The sequence below is a fragment of the Lissotriton helveticus genome, chromosome 2_1, assembly GCF_964261635.1.
Source record: "Lissotriton helveticus chromosome 2_1, aLisHel1.1, whole genome shotgun sequence".
NCBI lineage: Eukaryota > Metazoa > Chordata > Amphibia > Caudata > Salamandridae > Lissotriton > Lissotriton helveticus.
Window position 1 is genome coordinate 2,121,736,228 of NC_136059.1, and position 24,760 is coordinate 2,121,760,987.

A 24,760-nucleotide genomic window follows, 5' to 3' on the forward strand; every position below is an offset into this window, starting at 1 on the left:
AGGACATTTAAAAATATAACATGTATTTTTGAAGTATCTGCCACTGAGAGCAAGAAAAATTAAGATCATGGGGAACACTGTGCACAACAGAGGATCGAATGGCTTCCAGAGAACAAAGAGCATGAGCTGGAGCAAACAACCAAGTCGCCTTCATATATCATGGATGCTATAGCCAGCAGAAATTGCTTCCAAACTTTGTGAGTATCAACAGCAGACCTGCTATATCTTTGGTTAGATTATCTGGTGACAGGAACAATGAAAAATCTAAGGTTTGCAGGCGTCAGTTATCAATCAATCATATTTTTGTAAAGCTCTGCTCCTCACCCTGAGGGTCTCCAGGTGCTGAAGTGGTGCTGGTCTCAGTTGAAGAGTCAGGTCTTGAGTTCTTTGCTGAATTACATCAGGGAGTGTGATGTTCATAGGTGAAGCGGCAGGTTGTTGCATGTCTTCGTGGAAATGTAGGAGAAAGCGCAACCTCTGCTATGAACAAAGGGAACAAAGTGTTTGGGAACAAAGGGATTGTTTTCCCCTCAAGATAGAAGAGATGTTGAGAGGCTTATTGGATAGACATGTGGAGATGATATAAAAATCCCTGAATGTAATCTTTTAATCTGTTTAGCTCATAACTAATGTTTGCCAATGAAGTTAACTGTTTTTCTTTCCTTCCACAAGATGATTTAATTTTGTCGTGGAGAAATCAGAGGAATGAAAAGATAGGCTCCCTTCACACCTGCAATCAGACCACAATTGGAACCGTGCACAAATTGTAATGCACTGCAGTGATATTCAGGAGTGTTACAGTGGAATGCACTAAAATTGTTCAGTCTGATAAATGTAAAAGGGAGTACTTTTCCTCCCTGGAAGATCACAACTTTTTGCATTTTTGTTGAACTTGGGGAACATAAACATGGTGAGCAAGCTGCTATCTAGACAACTATCCATGTTCTAGATTACGTGCATGAATTCAGTGAAGTGGCCGCATAGATCGAGGAGAGTAGAATGGAATAAGGTGTTTTGGACTTTGGACTGTAACTTCAGTTTTTGCAGCTACTGAGTTTTATTCTCTTTCTTTTCATCCATTCCTCCATCAGATTTAGGGTATTAGAAATAGTCCTTTCCACAGGGTCACCTCAGTCTTTTTGCCTTCCTCCTCCTCTTTTTCTGACCTTGGTTTTGGTGCCCTTAGGAATGTGGGCACTTTACCACTGATAACCAGTGCTAAAGTCCATGTGCTCTTTACTTAAACATAGTACCATTAGTTTATCCATGATTAGCATATTTCTTTCACTTATGAGTCCCTAAGGCCTAAGTAAGAAGGTGCTTCATCAGCTGCAGCGGGTTCAGAACGCTGCTGCACGTCTGGTGCTGAATTTGCCTCGCAGAGCTTCAGGGAAACAAGCCCTATCAACACTTCACTGGCTTCCTATTAAGGAAGTATAAGGTTTAAAGTGCTGTGCATTGCGCATCGCATTGCCCAAGGGAAAGGCCCAGTGTATTTACATAAGCTATTAATCATTCACTGTCCTAGACGCAATTTTAGGTCACTGGGTACTATGCTGTTCACGGTACCTCGCATCCGAAAGGCCAGAATGGGAGGCTGCTCATTCAGGTACTTGGCGGGTAAATACTGGAATGAGCTTCAAATTGAACTTCGCATGGAGCCATCTGAAGCAAGATTTCGCCTTAAACTTAAAACCCATCTTTTCCCACGTACTTAATCTTCTGTTAGACTTTGACAATTCTCTAGGCCTGGTGGTAACAACTACTTAGGGGGTTGACAGCAATCATAGCGCGGGGACACACTGTTGTTGAGTGTAACCAGGCGCTTTAGAAATGGTTTTATTATTATTATTATTATTTAGTAAAGTGCACTAAATGTGCCCAGGGCATGTAAATTAAGTGCTACTAGTGTGCCTGCAGCACTGATTATACCACCCAATTAAGTAGCTGCCGAAACATGTCTCAGGCCAACCACTGCAGAGCCTGTGTGTCCAGTTTGAAACTGCCATCTCAAACTGGCAAGTTTCCCACCTTGCCAGGCCTAAGCCAGCCCGTTCAAGGACAGTGTGTAGTGTATTTAAATGTAGGACATGTTCTTTAAAGTAATTTTTCACTACATTAAGGCCTACCTTTCCCATAAAATACCATTGGGATTGCCTTATTAAATTCTATAAGTGAAATTTCCAATTGGGAAAAGATACAACCCCCCAAATGTGTGTCTCTGCAATCACAATTTTAAAAAATCCAACTTATACTGAAGTTTGATTTTAAATAGTGTTGTATAGCATTTTAGGACCATAGTGTAATTTTCCCGATTCATGCCCTTATATAGGTATATATCACCTTGTCCTTATATAGGCATAGAAATCATAACCATAATTAGACATAGCCCATGCAGTCCAAATACAGGCATGGATACGTCCACTAGTTCCGAAAAGCCACAACGATTTCTTGGAAAACTCTGCTTTAGCAGTTAGGGACTTCCCCTTGCTTGAATATTGATTTGTCCAAGAACTCATGGAGTTTTCAAAGAACTGCGATTCTTTGATGATGTTATTATGTCCAACTTTACGTCAAACTCGGCACCTTCAAGGTATAAAAATGCCCACACTTGCCCTAGCAAACACACAGTGGTTTGGAGCAGCTCGACTATCTACTTGCCCGACACAGCTCGCTACAGCAAGTGCCGAAGGAAGCCGACCCTCCAGCTGACTCACTGAGAGAGACGGTGTCCTTTGTCTTGCCGAGAAATCCAGCTCCAGTGTTTCCAAGCTCCCCTTGCGGGGTGTTGGGAAATCGAATACTGAGACAGAGAGATACCAGACCTCCTTCATTCTAAAAACCAAGATTAGACCCTAAGAGAAATCTTGGATAGATTCTTGGCAAAGAATACTAAATTTATGCTACACCTCACTTACTTCTTCCCTCGTACTAGACTTAGGTAAGGTTCATCAGGGTAGGCGTATTTTAGAAGCACCAGTTGAGTACTTTTTAGTATTTATTTATTTATGTATGTATTTTATGGCTTAGAAACCATATCATGCTTTTACAGTATTATTTTATAATACTCTTCTTGCAGTATGCATTATACTTTACAGCCAGTGTTACGATTGTAGCAATTAATTTCTTCTGCATGAGAAAGAAGTCTGTTCAATAAATACTTTTATTGAAAACGCCCGTCTCTCTATTTCTCCGCACCTCTGATGAAACGAAGTATGCACGATTGACTAAGTAAAATATCTATCTATTGTTTCCACAACTCTGAAGATACGTTTTATCTTGAGGAAACAATGTTGTCATGTTTATGCGGCTGTCAGACACTAATCCCTTCTTGTTTATTCGAGAAAGTTTCTAGTAACCTCTGAGCTAGCTGGCACTCACAATTAGGTCTAATATATTCGATAGAGACCTAGTAGACCTAAGTCCTACGTCAAATCTATAGTATATAATATTCCAATGCGCAGAGCCTATTGGGAATGTAGGAACTACACAACATGGCGCCCACCGTTTGGTAAGGCACTAATTTAACGCTAGATACTAGAGTAACTCAGTCGTGCTTTTCACTCAATAGATGTCTGGAGTGGTTTAAAGGATAAAATATCCGCCATTACTGAGTTGGACGATAATCCTATTTATTAGTTTTTGGTTTGTTCAACGTTGAAGGATACAGTGTTCCAAAATATTGTACACCTTATCTTTGTTCCCTTGAAACTTGCTCTGTAAACTTTCAGTCAACAAAATGAGTGACAAAGAAAATGGTGGAGATTCAGTAAATGCAAACCAACTAGGTTTAAACTTTACAGGTTTCCAAGAAACCGATGCGGATGCTATAATCATCCCGGAAAACGTATGAAAACCATGGCTATAAAGCTTATACAAAATGACCTATCATCAAGAGGTGGTAGGGTAATTTTTGTCATAGAGGTACACGAATATCCGCAGACAGAGGTATTCTATTCATGGGTTATCTGCCCTGAAGCAAATCCAAGAACACATGTGTTCCACTTCTACAAGATAGAGGAACCTACAGCGGAATACACTCCTTTTGAGGATATTGAAATTTCATTAACATACCAAGAGCATGCGCTCTGGTTTAAAGGCACCCTACAACATAAAAATCACATTACCAGACTTGTTCCACTAGGTAGATCAGGAACAATATGGCCGGTACTAACCAGCTATACCCCATATCCTGACATTGAAAGAACGACAGATGTAGAACTATTAGCTCAGCTAAAACAATTAATTAAAATACATAGACAATTGGTTCAATATGTCATGCGGACTCTAACAGTCCAACCTGCTATAAGGATTCCACAGCACACCCCTCATCATGGGAACCCAAACAAAATTACACCACAGACTATACAATCGGTCATTGGTAAATTACCCGCAAAAAGGGAACAAATTCCATTCTGGTTAGCTCAAAAAATTACTCAAATTGAGGCAGTATTTCCCGATAGTACACCTCATGAGAAACACAGAATTCTAACAATCTGTTTACCAATGGGGATCGCACCACACCTGGAGGACTATAACACTTGGAGTACAGTCTTTGCTGCAATCTACACATAAACACATAGTGTTCCATCTACGGCGGTAATACCAGACGTCCTGAAACAGATTCAAAATGAATACGGGACAGAGCCTGCTTTAAATCTCGGTATGAAGTTACTGAAGGATTTCAAACAGGTCTCAGCTATAATATTAGCTAATATTAAAGGTGAAGCAGCATCCGTGGCGATCCCCCAAAAAATGTAAAGAACTTGATGTAACTGAGCAACCGTATGAACTGGCCAGAATAATAGAAAAATCCTATGAAGAACTAGGAAGAGATAGTTTAGGTGGGAAACCAGAAAAAACCCCAACTAAAGAGCAGCGTTCTCAGTCTAGAGGTAGGTCTCCTCAAAAGGAGCCCTCTGAAAATAGGTATAACCTCAGAAACAGGGATAATTTGAGAAAACCTGATTGATACACGGTCCTCTCGTACTTTTCAGAATTCCTCACAGAAATCGGAAAGAAGAGGACGATCAGAACACAAGGAAGAACGCGTGAAGTCCAAAGACGATCAACACGTTCCAAAAAAAAAGAAAAGTCAATTCACCAAAAAAGAAGGTAGCAGGTCTAAAAATCAGACATGCCGAGGATCTTGGGAACACAACTCAAGAATGGGGAGTGGGCTCAGACAGTGCTGGACAGAGCAGCAGATTTTGCCATAGTTCTCAAGATCCTGAAGGATCATCTGGAGACAGTGGGCTTGAATGAATACATTCAAGTTGAAACTGCCGATACCAGGGTTAGTGAACCCCATAGGTTATATGAAGTAACGCTCAGGATAGAGGGGGACATAACTAAAAAATAAGAGCAATCTTTTGGGAGAAACTCTCCAAGGGTTATGACATTCTTTTGGCTGAACAAGACTGGCCACCTGAATTTGTCAGGGAGTGCCCACATGGCGAAGAAATCATTATGCCAGCCTTCTCAAATCATATTCCTGTTCATAAAAAATACACCTATGCCAGAAAATGGGCTGTAGCCCAGGCTCCAGCATTATATAAAAATCGTGTGGGATGGGATGAGGATTCTCCTCACCATAAGATCCAGTTAAAAAATCAACCAACTGCTCAGAGGCAGTATCCAGTTAAGCAAGAAGCTAAAAAACAGGTCAGGGAGGTCTTAGGTGAACTTGAATACCAAGGTGTGATTGAAACATGCACCTCGTCCATGAACAATCCTTTGTTTCCTGGCTCCAAACCAGACAATACATATCGTCTAGTTTTGGACTACAGACATTTAGGGCCATATGTAGGTAGTCAAATACCCTTAGGTAATGGAGAAATTCGGTAAATTTCACTGTTACCGACCTGTAAATAGGCATGCGCGATGTAGGGAACGATTCGGGAAAAAATAATTGGTAAATACCGATTCCTCATCATCTAATCGGAATCTACCGATTCATAAATACCGAATCGGATAATACCGATTCGGAAAATAAGAAACGCTAAAAACGATAAAAGAGATATAGCAAAAACCGTTAATTAAGAAATCCATGAAATTCTGTATTTAAGAGTCTGTAATTACCATGGATTGAAAGCAGGTGGTAACCAGGTGAAGTCATAAAACAGGCCCCAAAATGCAACAGTGTGATCAGTATGGCGGCTTTCTATGTGATAGCAAGGCAGCTACGGCTACAGGCAGCAGGAGTGAGTATCTGGAGACGGGAGGAGCAAGTCTACAGACAGTGGATCACACTCTTCTGAGGCAGAGATCCATGAAAGGTACAGGCTACACCCCCACACCATCCTGGACTTGATAAGGGATCTGCACCCACTCCTGGAGCACCCAACACCAAGGGCGCATGCCATACCACCACATGTGCAGGTGCTCTGTAGCCTACACCTACTTGCATCTGCCAGTTACCAGGGGGTGATAGCTGCGGTAGGTGGGGTGTCCCAGAGCTGGCAGTCCCGTTTCTTTAGGAAGTTCCTGGAGGCCATGATGCAGAGAATGCATCATTACATCAGCTTCCCTGACACACATGTGGAACTGCTGAAGACCAAGACTGACTTTTACCAAATGGCACAGTTCCCACATGTCATGGGCTATATTGATGGCACACACATCCCAATCTGCCCACCTGCAGCCACTGAGTACATCTACTGGAACAGAAAGTCCACCCACTCCATAAATGTGCAGGTAATCTGTAATGCTGCCAACATAATCACAGATATCGTGGCCAAATTCCCTGGAAGCACCCACAACTCCTACATCTTCCAGAACAGTGGGATCTACACATGCCTGGCAGCGGGGAAATTCGGAGAAGGATACCTGCTAGGTAAAAGACTGTGACACACCCCGATAGATACTGCAGATGTAGGTGTTGTTGTGCATGTGATTAATGGGTCTCTCTTTTCCACATAGGCGATAGCGCATATGCTGTCCGCTCATTCACCCTCACTCCCTACCTGAACCCATCAACCCAGAGTGAGAGATGATAGAGCGTGGCACACAAATCTACACGCGATGTTGTGGAGCACACCTTTGGGCTGTTAAAAAGCAGGTTCCGCTGCCTCCACACAGCGGAGGCGCACGTCAGTACTCACCCCTCATCTGCTGTAAAATCATTGCAACTTGCGCAATGCTGCACAACCTTGCCAATAGGAAAGGAACAGCAGTGGAATTAACAGATATTGAGGATGATGATGATGATGAATTTTCACACCCTGAGCCCAACACAGCAGGAGTGGCGCCAGCAACAGATGGGAGACAAAGATCACACGCAACTATTTCTAAGTAAGTAAGGAGACACAGCCAGTTGTTGTATGTACACGATGTAGTTGTAATATCTTGGCACTACGCCAGGTCACAAAGGCCCAAATGTTCCAGTCCAATTGTTGCCATCCATTAGGGAAGTCCTGGGTTACTTCACCCATTCCAGTTCAGGGAGTGTGGGCAGCATCAGTGTCTGCGGGCACGCCAACCGGTGCTGGATGCCATTGGCTGGCTGTCCTCACTGGCTGTGTGGGCAGTGGCAGCCCCATGCTGCCTGCTGCTCCTCCGGGTGTCAGTAACAGGGGGGGGTCATGCTGCTCCTACTGGCGGTCTCCTCGCTCTCCCCCACATCCAGAGCACCAGTATTTGCCGACTGAGCAGTCAGCAGCACCTTAACTGCACTTGTCACCCTCACAAGGCCCCTGGAGACTTCACTGCTGCAGTGTGCCAGTCCCTCCTGCATGTTGACGCAGCGCCTGCAGAGCAGGGAAGTGGCAGTAACTAGTCGGTTCACTGCCCTTGTGTGTTCAGACCTCTATCTCTCCCTGCGCCTTGTTGCCCTTTCTTCGTCCAGCTTGCTGCACAGCAGCAGCACTGACTGGGACATCTCCCGCATGCCTGCAGCCATCACTCTCATTACCTCCGCCATTGAGCTGATGCCCTTATCAATGTTTTTTACATTTTCATTTAGGTGCTTCATCTGTCGTTGGACCGACTGGATGGCTTTCCCCTGCATGCGCTGTACCTTTACCATACTTGCCTCCAGGCCGCAGAAGACACCAGGACCCTCGCCATGTTGGTTTGGACTGCTGTCATTGTCCCTGCGGCATCTGGCACCTGTGTGGGCACCCTCGGCGGTGGGCTGCTGATGAGCATTGCTGTCCTCAACTGCCACGGTTGATGTGTCACCCCCCCCTCCCACCGTGTCTTCTGCGGAAGACTCCATTTCCCAGAGTGTGCCCACAACATGCCTTCTGGTTCTTTGCACTGCAGGTGTTGTTGCAGCCGGTGACGCTCCCAGTTGAGGTGAGGACAGGAGTAGTGGTGAGGCCAGCAGCTGTGGGGAGGCCAGCAGCTGTGGTGACGCTGGCAGGTGTGGGGAGGCCAGCAGCTGTGGTGACACTGGCAGGTATGGCGAGGCTTGCAGTGTTGGTGATGCCGCTGTTGTTTGTGTGGTGTGCCCTGCACTGTTACTCGCCTCCTGTGTGCCTTCCTCCGGGGTGCACTACCTTCCTTGTCCTTGGGATGCCTGAGAGATGTCTCGCCTGTGGACAGAAAATCATACATTTACTATGTGGTCCTACAACCCTGCTAATCCAAATAAATTCTCAACTCTGAAACACTATAGCTATTGCCTCAGCTTGCTCATCACTGATGTGTGTTGCATGCCTTGTTGTTTGGTGTGTTGTCTGACATGGTAGGTGTTTCATTGACTACATCTCCCATAATGCATTGCTTGTGTATACTAAAACCTGTACTGGAGTGGGGTTCACACTACCACATTGGGGAAGGGGATAGGGAAGGGGTGGGGGTGATTGCTGTGCATGCTTCTTACCTTATTTGGTGGCAGCTCGGGCTGAGCTGTCTGCATCCCCAATCCCACAGATGCTGTCTGGCTCTATGGTGGACTCCACCAGCTCCTCAAGCTCAGTCAGGGCATGTGCCCTGTTCCTCCCTCCTCCTATCTGCCTCGCTTGTTTCTGGAGCGCAGCCATTTTTCTCCTTGTCACGCTCCTGAGGTCGTACCACCTCTTCTTGAGGTCGTTGATGTCTCTTGGGGTCACTCCAATGGCATTCACCTTGGTTTGTATAGCCAGCCAAATCTTCCTTTTGGCAGATTCTGCCACCTGCAGGGACTGTTTGCCAAACAACTTGTGGTGTTCTTTCACTATCTCATCCATAAGGACCTGCAGCTCTATGGTGCTGAATGTCACCTTCCTCTTTCTCTCTGCTCCTTCCCTTTCAGTGTCCTTGCTTGACTTCGTGCTGTTTTCCTGGAGTAAGTATCCCAGTGTCTCAAGGGCTCTGCTCTGCTCTCCCAGCCTCTCCAGCAACTTCAGATTGAGTGCACCTGCATGGGTGTGGCCACTTCCTGGTTGGAAGGTGGGGTGGTTGCACCGGATTGGCTGATTCCTTAATTATTTCTTTTTTTGAAATGCCGATTCGGTATTTACCGAATCGGATTTTACAGATTCGATATTACCGATTAGGTTTTTACCGATCGGTGTTGGGGATTCGGTATTTCTCTACCGAATTTTACCGATTCCGTAAATATTACCGAATTTTTTCCTACATCCCAAATACTAATTTCTTATTACCGATTCGGTAAAATTCGGTAATAATCGGTATTTAAGATTCAGTTTGTTGCAAAACCTTTGCAGTACAAAATGCACACAGTGCAGCACTGATGAATAACATCGTGCACAAAAAATATAAAACCACGTTAGATATTTCTAACGGTTTCTTCTGTCAAAACATTGCACCTGAAAGCAGGTACTTGACCGCTTTTTCAATTATGGGGACACAGCGTCACTTCTGTCATCTCCCCCAGGGATTCAAGAATAGTCCAGGGTTATTTTCAGCCAGAGTAACAGAGTTACTACACACGTATGATGATTAGGCATTATCGTATGTCGATGACATCTATCTTACAGACGATGACTTGGATAGGCACTTGAATAGAGTGAATACCATATTACTTAGTTTCACATCTGAAGGGTACAAATTCAACTTTAAAAAATCAAGAATTTCCCATCTCAGCGTCCTATTCTTAGGATACAAACTATCAAGTGAAGGCAAAAGCCTGGCAGCAAACTTTTTAGAAAAGTGTGCGCTGCTCCAACCTCCAAAAACGCTGAAAAACTTACAGTCAATTCTAGGCTTCCTGAATTTCAAAAAAACGTACATTCTAAATTACGCAGAAAGGGTTAAGCCTCTCTACAAACTAATAAAACCTGATTTCAAATCAACTAATTGGACTCAAAACACACAGAAATGTTGCGTTCAGTGCAAACAGACATGTTAGCAACAACTCATTTACAGACATGCGTAAACATACGCAACCTTGTAATCCGAATCATCCCAGGAAGATGCGGATTCACGTACTTAACCTTTAATGAAGGTGAAAAAGTAACATTAGCTTATAAATCCCACTTGTACACACAAGCTGAAATTAAATTCACTTCAACAGAAACAATTCTGGCAGCGGTTCAAACTGCAGTAGCAAAAGAGAGAGCCCTTGCACAGGGAAAACGCATAATGGTCGTTATGCCTGTACCTGCCTTAGAGGCAGTGACAAAAGCGAGCATTCCGAATGCAAAAGCTTTACATCCGAGGTGGATACAGTGGGTTCAATCAATCAATCAATCACGAAATTTATATAGCGCGCTACTCACTCAGAGGGTCTCAAGGTGCATAGGGGAGGGGGGTCTGCTACTGCTCGAACAGCCAGGTCTTGAGTTGCTTCCTGGGTTAATTCTCTTGCTGCATCAGACGTTGAATAAATTTTTGACCCTTACTTGAAAACTCAACAATTTCTACAATATGAACAAAAATGTTCTCTGCCCATTGAGATTCTGCCTCTAGAACATTACGGATGTATAATTTATACAGACGGATCAGCACTGCCCGCAATTGGGGGTAAACAAGCTTATAGTGCTGCATGTGCGATTGTTAAAGTCGCTGGCGCGATGGTAAATTCCGACCTATGGTCACAAAAACTCAACCTCTAGGAGATTGTACAGCTCAGCGAGCTGAACTACAGGCTTTCAAGATGGCGCTTGAAAATACCGATCGCAATTTCCCCACACTCATAGTGTGCGATTCGTATTACTGCGTCCAATCCTACAATGAATACTTGCAGAACTGGGTTCAAAACGGTTTCAAAGATGCAAAAGGGGGCACAATCAAGCATAAGTTGCTTTGGGGGCAAGTAGTTCTATACAGAAAGAACTACAAAAGACTCACATGATTCATACACTGAGTCATCAGCGTGATGGCGTTCACGTTGCAGGGAATTCATTGGCTGATGAAGCTGCGAAGGCAGCTGTTCAAACGGCTTCCGTAGCTGCAATCACTCGTTCAAAAACAAAAATAGACAGCGATACAATGCAAGCTGTCACTGCTTCAATGAAAGACAGTGGTAAAACACTTCCAAAAGGCTTTCGACTCGAGTACTCATATATAACTGATGCAAATAATGTTCCTTTTGCACGAATCCCTGGAGTGGGGGATTGAGTAATTCCAAACATGGAACATAGATTAGGACTAATCTTAGTAGTACATGAAGGTGTTTCCGCCACAGTGTCATTATTAAAGCAAAGATACTGGTGGCCGCGCATGAGGAAACAGACCCGAAACTATGTTTTGGAATGTGAAATCTGCCAGAAATGTTCAACAGCGAAACGCCCTGCACATGCCGCTTCTAATTTCAGATAAACCATTAGCATGTGTTTACCTGGACCACTGTGGTCCCTTACAAAGGGATGGTAACTATAAATATATCATGGTCGTAGTGGATTCATGCTCAAGATTCATTTGGATATGGCTTCAGTGCTCGGCTGACGCCCGAACTGTTATAAAAGAATTGCGAGTCTTTATCGGCACATACGTAATCGGCACGCTACATTATGACCAGGGTCCTGCGTTTAGCTCTCGAGCTTACAAGGAGGCCATGGCCAATCTGGGCGTTGCATTGCAGTACTAAAGTCCAATCCATGCTAAGGGAAATTCTGTAGTGGAAAGAAAAAAACAGGACATAAAGCAATCTATAACAGCTAGGGTATTAGGCTTGGGTGACGGGTGGGTCAAACATCTTATAAGTGTCCAACGTAGTTTAAATAATCTGCCAAGAAATTCTCTGGGTGGAATCACTCCATATGAAATCCTTTTTGGTACTAGAATGATCGTCATACTTCAATGGTAGAAAAAAAAACCTTTGATATCAAAGACCGTTTGGCTGTTTTGCAGGACTTAAATGAAACAAGACGAAGTCTAAGCAACACATTACAGAAGCCAACGACCACTGAAGAAAAACCACCTGTCCCAGCAAGACCTGTCTGGATTCCAAAGGTTGGGGATCTAGTACGAGAAATGATCGCGGATAAGAAGGAATTTGGGCCTTCTTACGGAAAACCAGTACCTGTGCTAGCAATTCACGGATCAAGAATAGCGTTATTGCCGCCTCTTGCTGGAAGAAAGGAGAACCGACTCGTGTCCATTGATCTGGTAAAACCACATCATGTGGCCGATAATAAGTAGTAGGCCCAGTGGACTCCAAAGACGTAGCAGACGACCAAATCTTGCTACTATCCAAGAGGTTCAAACTGAGAGACTCATCACCTTTGAAGAATCTGCAGTGCGAAAGGAAGGACTATGTAACAAAGCCATCTTGAGACCCAAATAACAGTTCATCAAGACACTCCTGTATCAATGATATAGCATCTGACTATACTAATATGACAAGGGATCAAGTAGCTCCAGTGATTTCAAGTAATACTGCTGCAATACCAACAATTGACAGAACTGCCTCTGGCTATTTCATCAACTTTGATATGTTTTCTGAGGATCCCAGTGAAGCTGAAATGACACCAGCAAATAAAACTTTCAAGGAACAAGTAAAAGAACTTTTTCACCAGCTTGCAAATACATATCTGGTTTTACCATGGGTTGAATTTTGGATTGTGTTAGGTGTACTTTTTCTCCTACTTTGGCTCATTCTTGTTTTGTTTGGGAAAGCTGATAGATAGAAAATATAGTAAAATGGACACAGCAAGTAAGAACATCAACTTGCTCCTGAAGCCACGCAAATCATCTCATCGTGAACAAAGAGACCTGTCATCAGTGAACATCATAGCTGTTCCTCTACCTGGTGGTATAGCATGGGACAGAACTGATTATGACATTTATGGTCCTGTAGAGCTGTTGAAGATTCCACACCAATTTAAGGTTTCCTTGAGTGACTTTTTTTCACCCAGCACATTTTCTGATGATTGGGACTTTGAGACTGTTAACCTCATCGAGGCTCATGACGAGCTGAACTCGTCATGAGCCACGGCGCTCGGTGCTCATGAGCCGTGGAACGCTCAGGTGCGGGGAGAATTCCCCTCCTGTGCTGAGCGTTCCACGGGAGGTAATGCACCTGTGACGAGCTGAGCTCGTCATGAGCACCGGAGCGCCGTAGCTCATGACGAGCTCAGCTCGTCATGAGCATGTGGGCGCTGTGCGCGCCCCCTCCCCCCCCCAGCACAGCGGAGGAATAACCCCCGCAGTGAAGGGGTTAATAACATGATGGCAGACTTAGAAGTGTCAGCAAAATTTACAAAACATGAATACTTAGAAGGTTTATCAGATTATGAACAAATGTATTGTTTTAATCATTATGGTCATCATTATTTGCACAAATCTGCAAACCCTAGAAATGTTTTTACTTATAATCAATGGGAACATTGTCCAACGCCACAAGAGGGTAGCTCAAAAACATTCTACGAAATATTTCCATACATCTCAGGTTTTAATGTCACAAATCCAGAAACATTTTACTTTAAAAATATTAATAAGACAGGAATGAAAAGTATGTTGATTAATACTAAGCAAATTTATTCTGCGGCCTTTTATGCTCAATTGTCCACATTAAGTTTTGACTTTTGGAAAGACAATATTGAGACAAAAACTGTCTGGGGCACACAAGACTGGCAGGTGCAAGGTTTAGAAGCCTTATTCAGAGCCTGCACCATCCCAGAACAAATAAAGTTTTTAAATGACACTGTTCAACAGACATCTTGTCTTGGCCTGGATAAGATAAAAGACTTAAACAAACCGTCCATACCTAAACCCACACCTGATAGTAATGGAACTACAGATGAGGAGGTAGATGTGAAATATATTTTACAACAAAACAGAACTAATCCTGATTGGAAAAAATGGTTAAACTGGCCTACAGACACGAATAACTGTCAAGATAGACTCCTGAACAAGACACAAGGGTTTACAGTAACTAGGCCAGATCCAAGAAATGTCCAGGGACAACATCCAGGGATAATAACAACATACAGTGTAGAGAAACTGTGCCTTGAGTGGCTACAAAAATCTGCACTACCAGATATAAAACAACACTTAACTTTACTTAAAGATGGCATTGATTTGAGAGACTTCTTACAAGGACCTCGTAAACGACGTCATAAACGTTTCATATACGCCGGTATATATGCTGCTTATAATGAAGCATGGAAAATCATGCAAATGGAAACTGCAGAACGAATACAAGAAATTGATTGTATTCATTTAGAGAAAGCTCTCTCTGTAGTTCACAATGGGTTAACGACTCTGTCATCCAGAATGTATTCTTCGGACAGCATTGTATCCTCTGCCATAGACATAATGGAACAGGACTTGCTCATGTTACAACATGGACGGTCTCAATTGCGTTCAATAATGCTGCTAGGCTGAACGTTACAAAACCTTTCTTTCAGGCTATGTCCCTTGGCGTCTAATCAACACCACGCCATTGTTTACTGGATTTAACCTTACAGATAAACAAATCTCTTTGGCACAGAGGGGAGCAGACTATACGGTGCTGAGCATAGAAAAACTGGAAAGATTACCATTAACCGTTTCTGAGAAACCCGCTGTAGAATGGATAATACATGGCACCATCACGTTGCCAGTGATGATTTTCCAGTTTCAGTATTGCTTGAAACACATACCAGCAGGCCTGTATATAAGGTTGGGTAAAGAATACATAAAGTCGACCTGGGATTTACCATACACACACAAATTGCTGGAGTGGGGAAAAGGAGATATTTCTTAGTGGTAAAAATTACAAAAGCACACTGAGCGGTACACGTTTATGTCAGGGTATTAATTTGCATGGAGCTTGCGATGGTTCTTCAACCAACTTATCCTGCCACCTGCAAGGTTCTCCGGCAGCAGTGATAGATCCAATTTTTAGGCAGCTTTCCAATGGGAGCTACATAATGTTGAATGATCACAGCTGTTGTGGAATGATGCCAGGAATAGCCTATCTCGTTAGTGTGGCAGCCAGGGGCACTTGTTGTATGCAAGTATTGTTTCCTAAAACTAAGACAGACGGGGAGTTGCCGCTTTGGCCTTCACTGAACATCTCTTCTATACTAATTGATACTTTAAGCAGAATGAAAGCCATTCTTTTACAAAAAACTGTGCCACTTACCTCATCCAGAAAGACGTATGATCTGCAAGTTGCAAGGTCCTCTGCGGAGATACATGCCCTATTATCAACAAACTGCCCCATACATTCCACAGAAATGTTAGGTCGTATCTTAAACATGTCTGACACCAATGGTATTGTACATGTATTTAAGATGATTTTTTCGGGACTGTTAGCACCCTTTGAAGCAGTCCTATGACTTTTTCCAAACTTATTGCACTCTGTATTCTGCGACCTGCCTCTCATTTTGGGACTCGTAGCAAGGATACTATTCCTGTTCCTTCTGCTCCGATATGGCAAGTCCAGTCACCAGTGATACCCAGATTACCATGGAGAACACTCTTCTGGCAATGCAGTATCGTGAGCGCATAATACAGATTCTTGGCTTGGCTAGTTTGAGAGATCTGAATACCACGTGGTTCCTGTCATTCAGACCAATCTGGCAAGATTGCATCTTACCTGTTCTACGATGCCTGCTTTGTGGAGAGGAATGCGTTTTGGATGTTTGTCTGACACTTCCATCACCACTGCCAACGGATGTTGACGCTTTGCTTGGTTCGGTAACGGCTCATGCATTGTGTTGTCCCCAACGGCTACCAATCCTGATGACGGCATTCATTGAGGTCTCACCAGCAATTCTAGCAGAGGGTGAGATACGTGGACCAACAGGCACACAGGTACCATCTACTGAGAACATTGCTAATGCGACTGACGCTGACGGCGATGCTTCTCCTCTGTGTACGATTGATCTACTTAATGAAGTGGTTCAACTTTCACCTACTGTGGTAGACGATTTCTTTGCCAGCTTAGAAGATTTAATGATTTCTCCCTACACTGAGAATAACTTTCGAAATTAGCACACAGCGTTCTATCTACTTTGAATTCGACCTTTGTTTTTCAAAACAGAAAAAAAAAAACTTCTAACTTTGGAACTCTATTTTTCTACGATTTGATTTGACTTTTTTCCAAAATTTTAGTTTGGCACAAAGTAATCTGCTTAAAGTAGAACTATTCTTAGAAAACAAGAATTCTTTGAATACTTCCTAGAAATAATATAGACCTTATCCACAAACCAAACCAGTTTATATATTCTGCTATGGGATAGTCTCGACCTTTTTTCTTCTGTATTTAAGAGCAATTTCGTAAATGAAATTTTCATGATTCATTCAGTTAGATTGCCAATATCATACTATATGCTTACAATGAAATCATTGCTCTCAAATGCGTACAGTACAAATACTCATTTTTGTGTGCAACCATTTCAAATGCATTTTTTGTATTTTTGTGTGGGATTGTAAACACTTGCTTTAGATATGTTTTAGTGCTTTAATTTAGTAATGGTGAACATAATAAAGTGGAGTGGGTGTTGTATAGCATTTTAGGGCCCTAGTGTAATTTTTGCGAATCATGCCCTTATATAGGTATAAATCACATTGTCCTTATATAGGCATAGAAATCATAACCATATTTAGACATAGCCCATGCAGTCCAAATACAGGCATGGATACTTCCACTAGTTCCGAAAAGCCACAACGATTTCTTGGAAAACTCGGCTTCAGCAGTTAGGGACTTCCCCTTGCTTGAATATTGATTGTGCAGCAACTCATGGAGTTTTCAAAGAACTGCGATTCTTTGATGAAGTTTTTATGTCCAACTTTATGTCAAACTCGGCGCCTTCAAGGTATAAATATGCCCACACTTGCCCTAGCAAACACACGGTGGTTTGGAGCAGCTCAACTATCTACTTGCCCGACACAGCTCACTACAGCAAGTGCCGAAGAAAGCTGACCCTCCAGCTGACGCACTGAGAGAGACGCTGTCTTTTCTCTTGCTGAGAAATCCAGCTCCAGTGTGTTGGGAAATCGAGTCCTGAGACAGAGAGATACCAGACCTCTTTCATTCTAAAAACCAAGGTACGAAGCTGATTAGACCCTAAGAGAAGTCTTGGATAGATTCTTGGCAAAGAATACCAAATTTATGCTACACCTCACTTACTTCTTCCCTCGTACTAGACTTAGGTTAGGTACATCGGGGTAGGCGTATTTTAGAAGCACCAGTTGAGTACTTTTTAGTATTTATTTATTTATGTATGTATTTTATGGCTTAGAAACCATGCCATGCTTTTACAGTATTATTTTATAATACTCTTCTTGCTGTATGCATTATACTTTACAGCCAGTATTACGATTGTAGCTCATTTCTTCTGCATGACAAAGAAGACTGTTCAATAAATACTTTTATTGAAAACACCCATCTCTCTATTCCTCTGCACCTCTGATTAAACGAAGCATGCACGATTGACTGAGTAAAATATCTATCTATTGTTTCCACGACTCTGAAGATACGGTTTATCTTGGGGAAACTAAGGTGTCATGTTTATGCGGTTGTCAGAAACTAATCCCTTCTTGTTTATTCGAGAAAGTTTCTAGTGACCTCTGAGCTAGCTGGCACTCACAATTAAGTCTAGTATATTCGATAGAGACCTAGTAGACCTAAGTCCTACATCAAATCTATAGGATATATTATTCCAATGCGCAGAGCCTATTGGGAATATAGGAACTACACTACAATAGCAATTCTGAAAATGCTACTTTTAGAAAGCTGGCATTTTCTTACTGTAACCATTTGGTGCCTTCTGCCTGTCTCTAAGTGCACGTCTGGGGTGGGAGACAGATGGCTTAGCGCATTCCCTCTAGACAGCCACACACTCTGTGTGACTGATGGGCCGTCCTCATACTGATGGGCCATCCTGGGCAGGATGGGAGGGAGGACCTGACACTTACACCTGAAAGGGCTGTGTCCTGTCCCCACCCAAAGGGTTGCATTTCTCCAGTAGTAAGTCTGAAACTAGGATAGGAAAGAAAGGGACTGTGCTCTTCAAAGGCACCTCTTTGAAGTCTCCCCCACTTCAAAGGGCCAACTGGGAATAAATTTTGGGTCTCTGACACCACCAACTCAGGACACTCTTGGAATTGAAGACATTCTGCCAGAAAGAAGGACTGATGTGCTTCTGGAGGGACTGCCACTTTGCTGAACTGCTTTGTAACCCTGGGCGGGTAACTTAGCTCTGCCAGCGGAGTCTGCGGAGATTTGCCTACACCGCGCTCCATTGCGAACGCAGAGTTAGCCAGCCTCCTACCCTCCCGAATTATTTAAAAATTTAAAAAAGAAGGCACTTACCTGCGTGGCCGCCTCCTCTCCTGCGTGATGCTCTCCTTTCTGTTACTCGCGTCCTTCTACAATGACAAAACCCCTAGGTTGTACGTCTTGCATGTGCGCATGTACAACGTAGGGTTTTTTCATTGAAGAAGGACGCGAGGAGCAGGAAGGAGAGCGGCCAGGTAGGTGAGTAGGCAGCCAAGCAGGTAAGTGCCTTCTTTTAAAAATTTTAAATAATTTGGGAGGGGGAGGGAGCGGAGCGTCACTGAGTTTTTTTCAAACTCTGTGGAGCTCTGCGTAGAGGCACTATGCCAGCTCCACCCACCCTTACTGCTTTATTATGTTGGCCTGCTGCCCTCTTGCCTGGGAGTGAGAAGGACTGGACCTGCATTTCTACATCTCAGAACATAAGTATCTCCAAGGGCTATTTGGTTTGCCTCTTGTTTTCTAAAGTCTCAGGGATATCGAAGACTTCTCTCTTCAACCTGCAAACGCACCTGCAAACGCACCTGCCATCTGCCTACTGTAAGTCCTGCTCTTCCGAATGGTGCCAATACTCTCCTGGGCCCGTGGAACTGAGTTTAAATTGCTGCATCTGCCAGCACGCACACATCAACATTTTTGCACTGATCAGAGCAAATGCATCCCTGCCATTGCTGGACCCACATCGACACATCACACTTGTAACTGCCACATCGCACTCGCATTGCCTCCACTGCTTGGAGATTATTTATGCATTGCCTCTAAACATGAAGAAACACAGTGCATCGCATTTGGAACTGCAGCTCGTTGGAACCAGCACATTGCTCATGGAACTAATGCATCAGCCCCTTTGCATGGGGAAATCCGGCGCATCATCCTAACTGCGTGGGACTCGCAAAGACATCTTGTTACTTGTAAACAGGATCAAGGTACTTTTGCTCAGCGGGCCCTGCATGGGTCCTGTATCCGGCCCATGCTCCATCTCTGTTGAACTCTTGACTATGCCCCAGTCCAGCAAGACTAATTAGCTCTTCTGCTCCTTAGTGCTATGTTTGCATTTAAACTTCAAAAATGTATATCTCGACTTCTACTGATTGGATTTTTGACATTTTCGTCTTGTTTTACTTATACAAATATTCTCTGTTCTTCTGAACTGGTGTGGAGTCTTTTTGTGATGTTGCACAAATACTGTACACATTGCCTCTTAAGTTAGGCCTGACTACTCTGTTCCTATCTACCAAAGGGGAGCACTGGTTAATTTAAAGTGTGTTTGTGACTTATCCTGACTGGGATTGTGGTTCCTGCTTGGTTATGGTACATATGTAACAAAAGGGGAGTGGAGAGAGAACAAACAAGTAGAATCCCCCAGGGTGGGACAGGTAAAAATGGGGACACAAGGTCAAGGTTTAAGTGTGTTCCCTACAATGGTGGTGAGCACACTTCCATGGAATGTGGCGTGCTGCTAACCAACGGCTATGCGGGAGCACTGATGTAATCACTTGGGGCCAGATGTAGATCGCCAAATACCGGTCGGTAACGGACGATTTTGGCCATTACCGACCGGTATTTTGAGTTTGAGATGTAGGGGGCCTAAATTTATAGAATCGGTAAAGTTATATTTACCGATTTGGTAAAATACCGATTCGGTAAATTTACCGATTCTGTAAATCCAGATGTAGGTGGCACTGAAAACAGTGCCACAGGCCCTTAGGAATTCGTTATTTACCACCAAATACTACCTGGTGGTAATTAATGAATGTCTGTGTACATGCACATCTGTGCATGTACACCGGTGCATGTGGCACACATACATGCCCTAAGGGCATATATGTGTGTCACATTGCACACAAGCCAGAATCAGGGGTGCAACAGGGTGTCAAAGTGACACCCTGTCCCCCTTGTAAATTCGGTAAATTCGGTAATTTGACTCGGTAAAAATACCTACATCCCGATTGACAGTTCTTAAATACCGAATTGGTATGATTCGGTATTTAAGAATCGGTAATCTGGGATTACCTACATCTGGCCCTATGTTTGGTGCATGAGGACTGTGAATGGTAAAGTGGTTAGTAGGGTCAGATGTTAATGGGTTTGTGAATATAAAAAATACCTGGCATGTGAGGGCTAAAAAGATTTTTAATATACCTCCATGCTGGTATTGCTAAAAAAAGGTGTGGTGGAGGTTTTGTATTTAATGTACATAACCTCCTATGTTCGTCAACATGTTTTGAAGTGTAAAGCTTCTTCTTCAGGACGGGGTGCACAGCCGCGGCCGGTAGTAGGTGTAACTGCAGTGCGGTGACGTGGGGAGGGGCAGGGGCAGGGTGGGGGGTAGTAATGTATGGATTACGGACTTTAACAGGTAAGTAAACATTTAAATAAATAAATCACATTTGGTGATGCAGTGCACATAACAAAATTTGTTTTATTGATTTATATGTTTACTTACCTGTTAAAGTCCGTAATCCATACATTACTACCCCCCACCCTGCCCCTCCCCTTCCCCACGTCACCGCCCTGCAGTTACACCTACTACTGGCCGTGGCTTGGGGTGCACAGATCCTTACTTTACTCACATCAAACAGTATAGTACCGTTAATACACAGACAATATTATGTAGAAAATGTGGAAACTAGACAAAATGTGCCTCTCGTAGTAACCAGTTTCCAAAGCGTTAATTCCTGCTATGAAGACCTGAAAAAGAACACAAACGGAATATTAAATAGTGACATCCATCATGTCGAGGTCGTGACGTATAAAAGTGAATGCGGTACAAAAGGGGGTGGTAATGGACGGAGCATCTGAACCAAACAAACACTCACACCCAGTCAAAAGATCTGGGTTTAATCCATCACCGTTCTTTAGCCCACTCTGCAACCCCAGTTCAGACATGGCTATATGCAAATCAGTCTGACACTGTGCCTCATGGGAACAGTCCAGCCCGAACTGCCAAGCCATGCCTTCCCTGGACCGGAAACAAGCTTCCGAGGACCGGTTTCTGGCATTACAGCCGTCTTCAGCCCGGCTTGCTTGAATCCAGTGGCAAAGTGAGCAAGGGACTCACGTCTGAGCATACCCTGCCACACTTATGGCGGCCAAAAGCGGTACAAAAGGGGGTGGTAATGGACGGAGCATCTGAACCAATCAAACACTCACACCCAGTCAAAAGATCTGGGTTTAATCCATCACCGTTCTTTAGCCCACTTCTTTAGCCCACTCTGCCACCCCAGTTCAGACATGGCTATATGACCAGTTCAGACATGGCTATATGACCCTGTGCCTCATGGGAACAGTCCAGCCCGAACTGCCAAGCCATGCCTTCCCTGGACCGGAAACAAGCGAATTTCGTAGCGCGCCCTGCATCGCAAAATGTGATGCAGGGTGCACTACGAAATTCGTTTTATTTATTAAATTGTTTACTTACCTTCAATTATCCATACTCCGGTTTTTAGCACCCCCCACCTTGCACCTCCCCCGCCCCGCCTCTCTGCCCCACCGAAACTCCCTCCACGGGCCGTGGCTGGTCCAGAGGCAGCATTTGCGGAGGTAGAAGAGCCTAGGTATTCTTCTCTGAGGTGTATGGCTTGCTCCTCATCTTGATTCAATCGCCTTGGGGCCTTTGTTTGGAATCCACATTGTATTTGGATTCTCTTTGTCTCAGTCCGAGAACCCTATCCCCACCTCTTGGACCTTTAGAAATCTGCTCTAATGCAAAATAATAGAAGAGTGGTGTTGGACTGGGGCCTTTTTGGCAGGTTCACCCCTAGACTTTTTGCCTTTAGCCTCTGGCATAGTAGTAGTGATTTTAGGCCTCTGCGCACTTTAGCACTGTGTCCCAGTGTAAAGTGCGTGCATACTCTGAGTGCGTGTGCTGAGGGTGGCCTGCCCTCCCATAGGAATGCATGGGGGATATGTGTGTCCATGGTAGTTCCTGATATGAGGGGAGTGCAGGGTCGAATTTAGTATGTGCGAACTCTTGAGAATAAATGCTGCGCAATGGTGTGCGCAGATATATTGTGACTAGTGGAGAAGTGCCACTTTTAGAAGTTGGCATTTCTGTGTTCTGTGAGCTGTGAATTGCCTGTCTGGCTTGCGAGTGACTGGGGCTGGCTGGTGTGGTTGGCTCCAGGAGCCAGGATGGGTCTGTCCGGTGGTGAATATGGAGATCTGCATGTAGATGGAAGGGAGGAGTTGCACCTGGCACCTGAATAGGGCTGTACCTTCCCTCCACAATGCTGGCTCCACCTCCTGTGGTGCATCTGATGTCCCAGGCCTGTCTTGTGAAAGGGAGAGAGGAGCTGGGCAAAACAAAGTGCGCCTGCACCAATTGCATCTGGTTCTCCCCTTGCCTACACTGCTAAAACAAAGGATTTTGTGGTATAAGAATGGGCTGTGACCCCATGTAAAATGTTCTTTTTTTTTTACTTTAAACTTCCAGGGGCGTGCTGCTGCTGGGGCTCAGGGGAAGGCTTGCCTCCCTGGGCTCTGCCCTGCCCCTGGATGCATGGAGGACTTCTTGGGACCCTTCTGCCTTTCTGGAGTATTTCCAGGACCTTGAGAGCCTTTGGGACTGCCCCAGCACCTTGTGAGTGCTGGCTTTATTTTTAATGCCCCTGGCTCTTTCTGCGCATTATTTCCCTCTGGGAGCGCTTTATGTTAGCCCTGCAGGGCTGGGCTGAAATCGTCTGCGAAGGAATCCCAACTTGGGTACTCCCCCGCCTGAGCTGCCTTCATTGCGGCTGCCCACCCCGCTTATTTAATTATTTTAGTGCGCAGGTGCCCAACCTGCGTCTCTGTGTGCATTTGTTAATTACGAATGCGGGTGCACACCCCGCTTATGGCTGCTTGGTGATTCTAACTCTAAAGCGAGTGCCCACCCCGCGTTTCACCTCCGCGGCCGGAGCCCCGTTCTAAAAACTTTCCGACGAGCTGCCGGCATTGCACCGGCCCGACCCGAAAGCCAGGCGACCTTGCCTGACTGGGGGCGGGCCTAGTGCACGTAATTTCCGCTTCCCCCCACCGGCCAGGGAGAAGCCGCACCGAGCCTCGCGGGCTCCATGACCGAGTCCTGGTTCCAAGGAGAGGAGACCGAGTGAAGACTGGTGCTTACTTGTGCGAGGCTCCCTTGACTGAGGGAGAGCCCCGCAGGCGCCAGCAACTACTGATGGAAGGCGTAGTTCTACCGATGTACCTAGGTTTACACAGACATTCTATGACATACACTATGAATGTGGTGCTGCAGGTAAAGAATTGAGTGATGGTTTTCTTGTGATTTCTCTGTATGAGTTCCTTGCAGAACACGCTGTTTTTGCACACCATGCAATGCCCACAGGGAAAAAATCCCTGCAGGCCATGCTCACTGTTGGTCGAGTACCTGGTGATATCACTGTGTACCAGCATGTCCATTAAGTTCCTGCCTCGTCTGAAAGTAATGTTAGGCCTGTCATGGATGGTGCCACCAATCGTGTTGTCGTATTTGAGAATATCCCAATTTTTAACCAAAATGCGACTGACTCTGTCTGCATCCGAATTGAATGACACAATTATTGTGGTGCCTTCTTCCTCGTACCCACCCTCGGGAAGGTCTTTACCCTCTAAGGTTTCTGCTCTACTGACACCATTGGCTCTGTCTTTGGCTCTCTTAAAAACCCAATTGGGATAGCCCCTTTCCCTGAATCTATTGAGCATGAAAGTACTTTCTTGTGCAAATGCTTTTTCCCGTTGCAGTTCCTCCTGGCCCTCAGCAGCTCTCCATAAGCAATACTCCATTTAAGAGTCTCTGGATGGCTGCTGAGGGCATGTAGGATGCTGTTCCCTGTGGTAGTCTTGCAAAAAAGCCTGGTGTGGATATGTTTCTGCTTGATCTCAAGTTTGACATCAAGATACTATGCTTCGGTTTTGCTGGTGGTCCCAGGGAGCAAAATGTTGTGTTTGTTCTCATTGAGTTTCCTTATAAAATCACTGGCTTCAGATTCAGAACCCCTCCAGATACTGAACAGGTCATCGATGTACCGAAGCCAACTGGTGACATGCTCAAAATCCCAAGAGAGAACTGGTTCCTGGAAAATCTCTTCCTCCCAGAGTCCCATGAAAAGATTGGCGAAAGTAAGCAAGATCCCATCACCGTCCCGATTGTCTGTATGTATAGAGCACCGTCAAACA

The 24,760-nt window shown here is 44.5% G+C and overlaps 1 long non-coding RNA gene across 1 annotated transcript in view; it reads left to right on the top strand.

Annotated features, from left to right (window-relative positions):
- The window catches only part of LOC144820025 (uncharacterized), a 115,988-nt gene that overhangs the window by 78,691 nt on the left and 12,537 nt on the right, over positions 1–24,760 (top strand). The window contains exon 2 of the long non-coding RNA XR_013607677.1: positions 3–197. This is a non-coding gene — a long non-coding RNA (uncharacterized LOC144820025). The remainder of the gene's footprint in view (positions 1–2; positions 198–24,760) is intronic.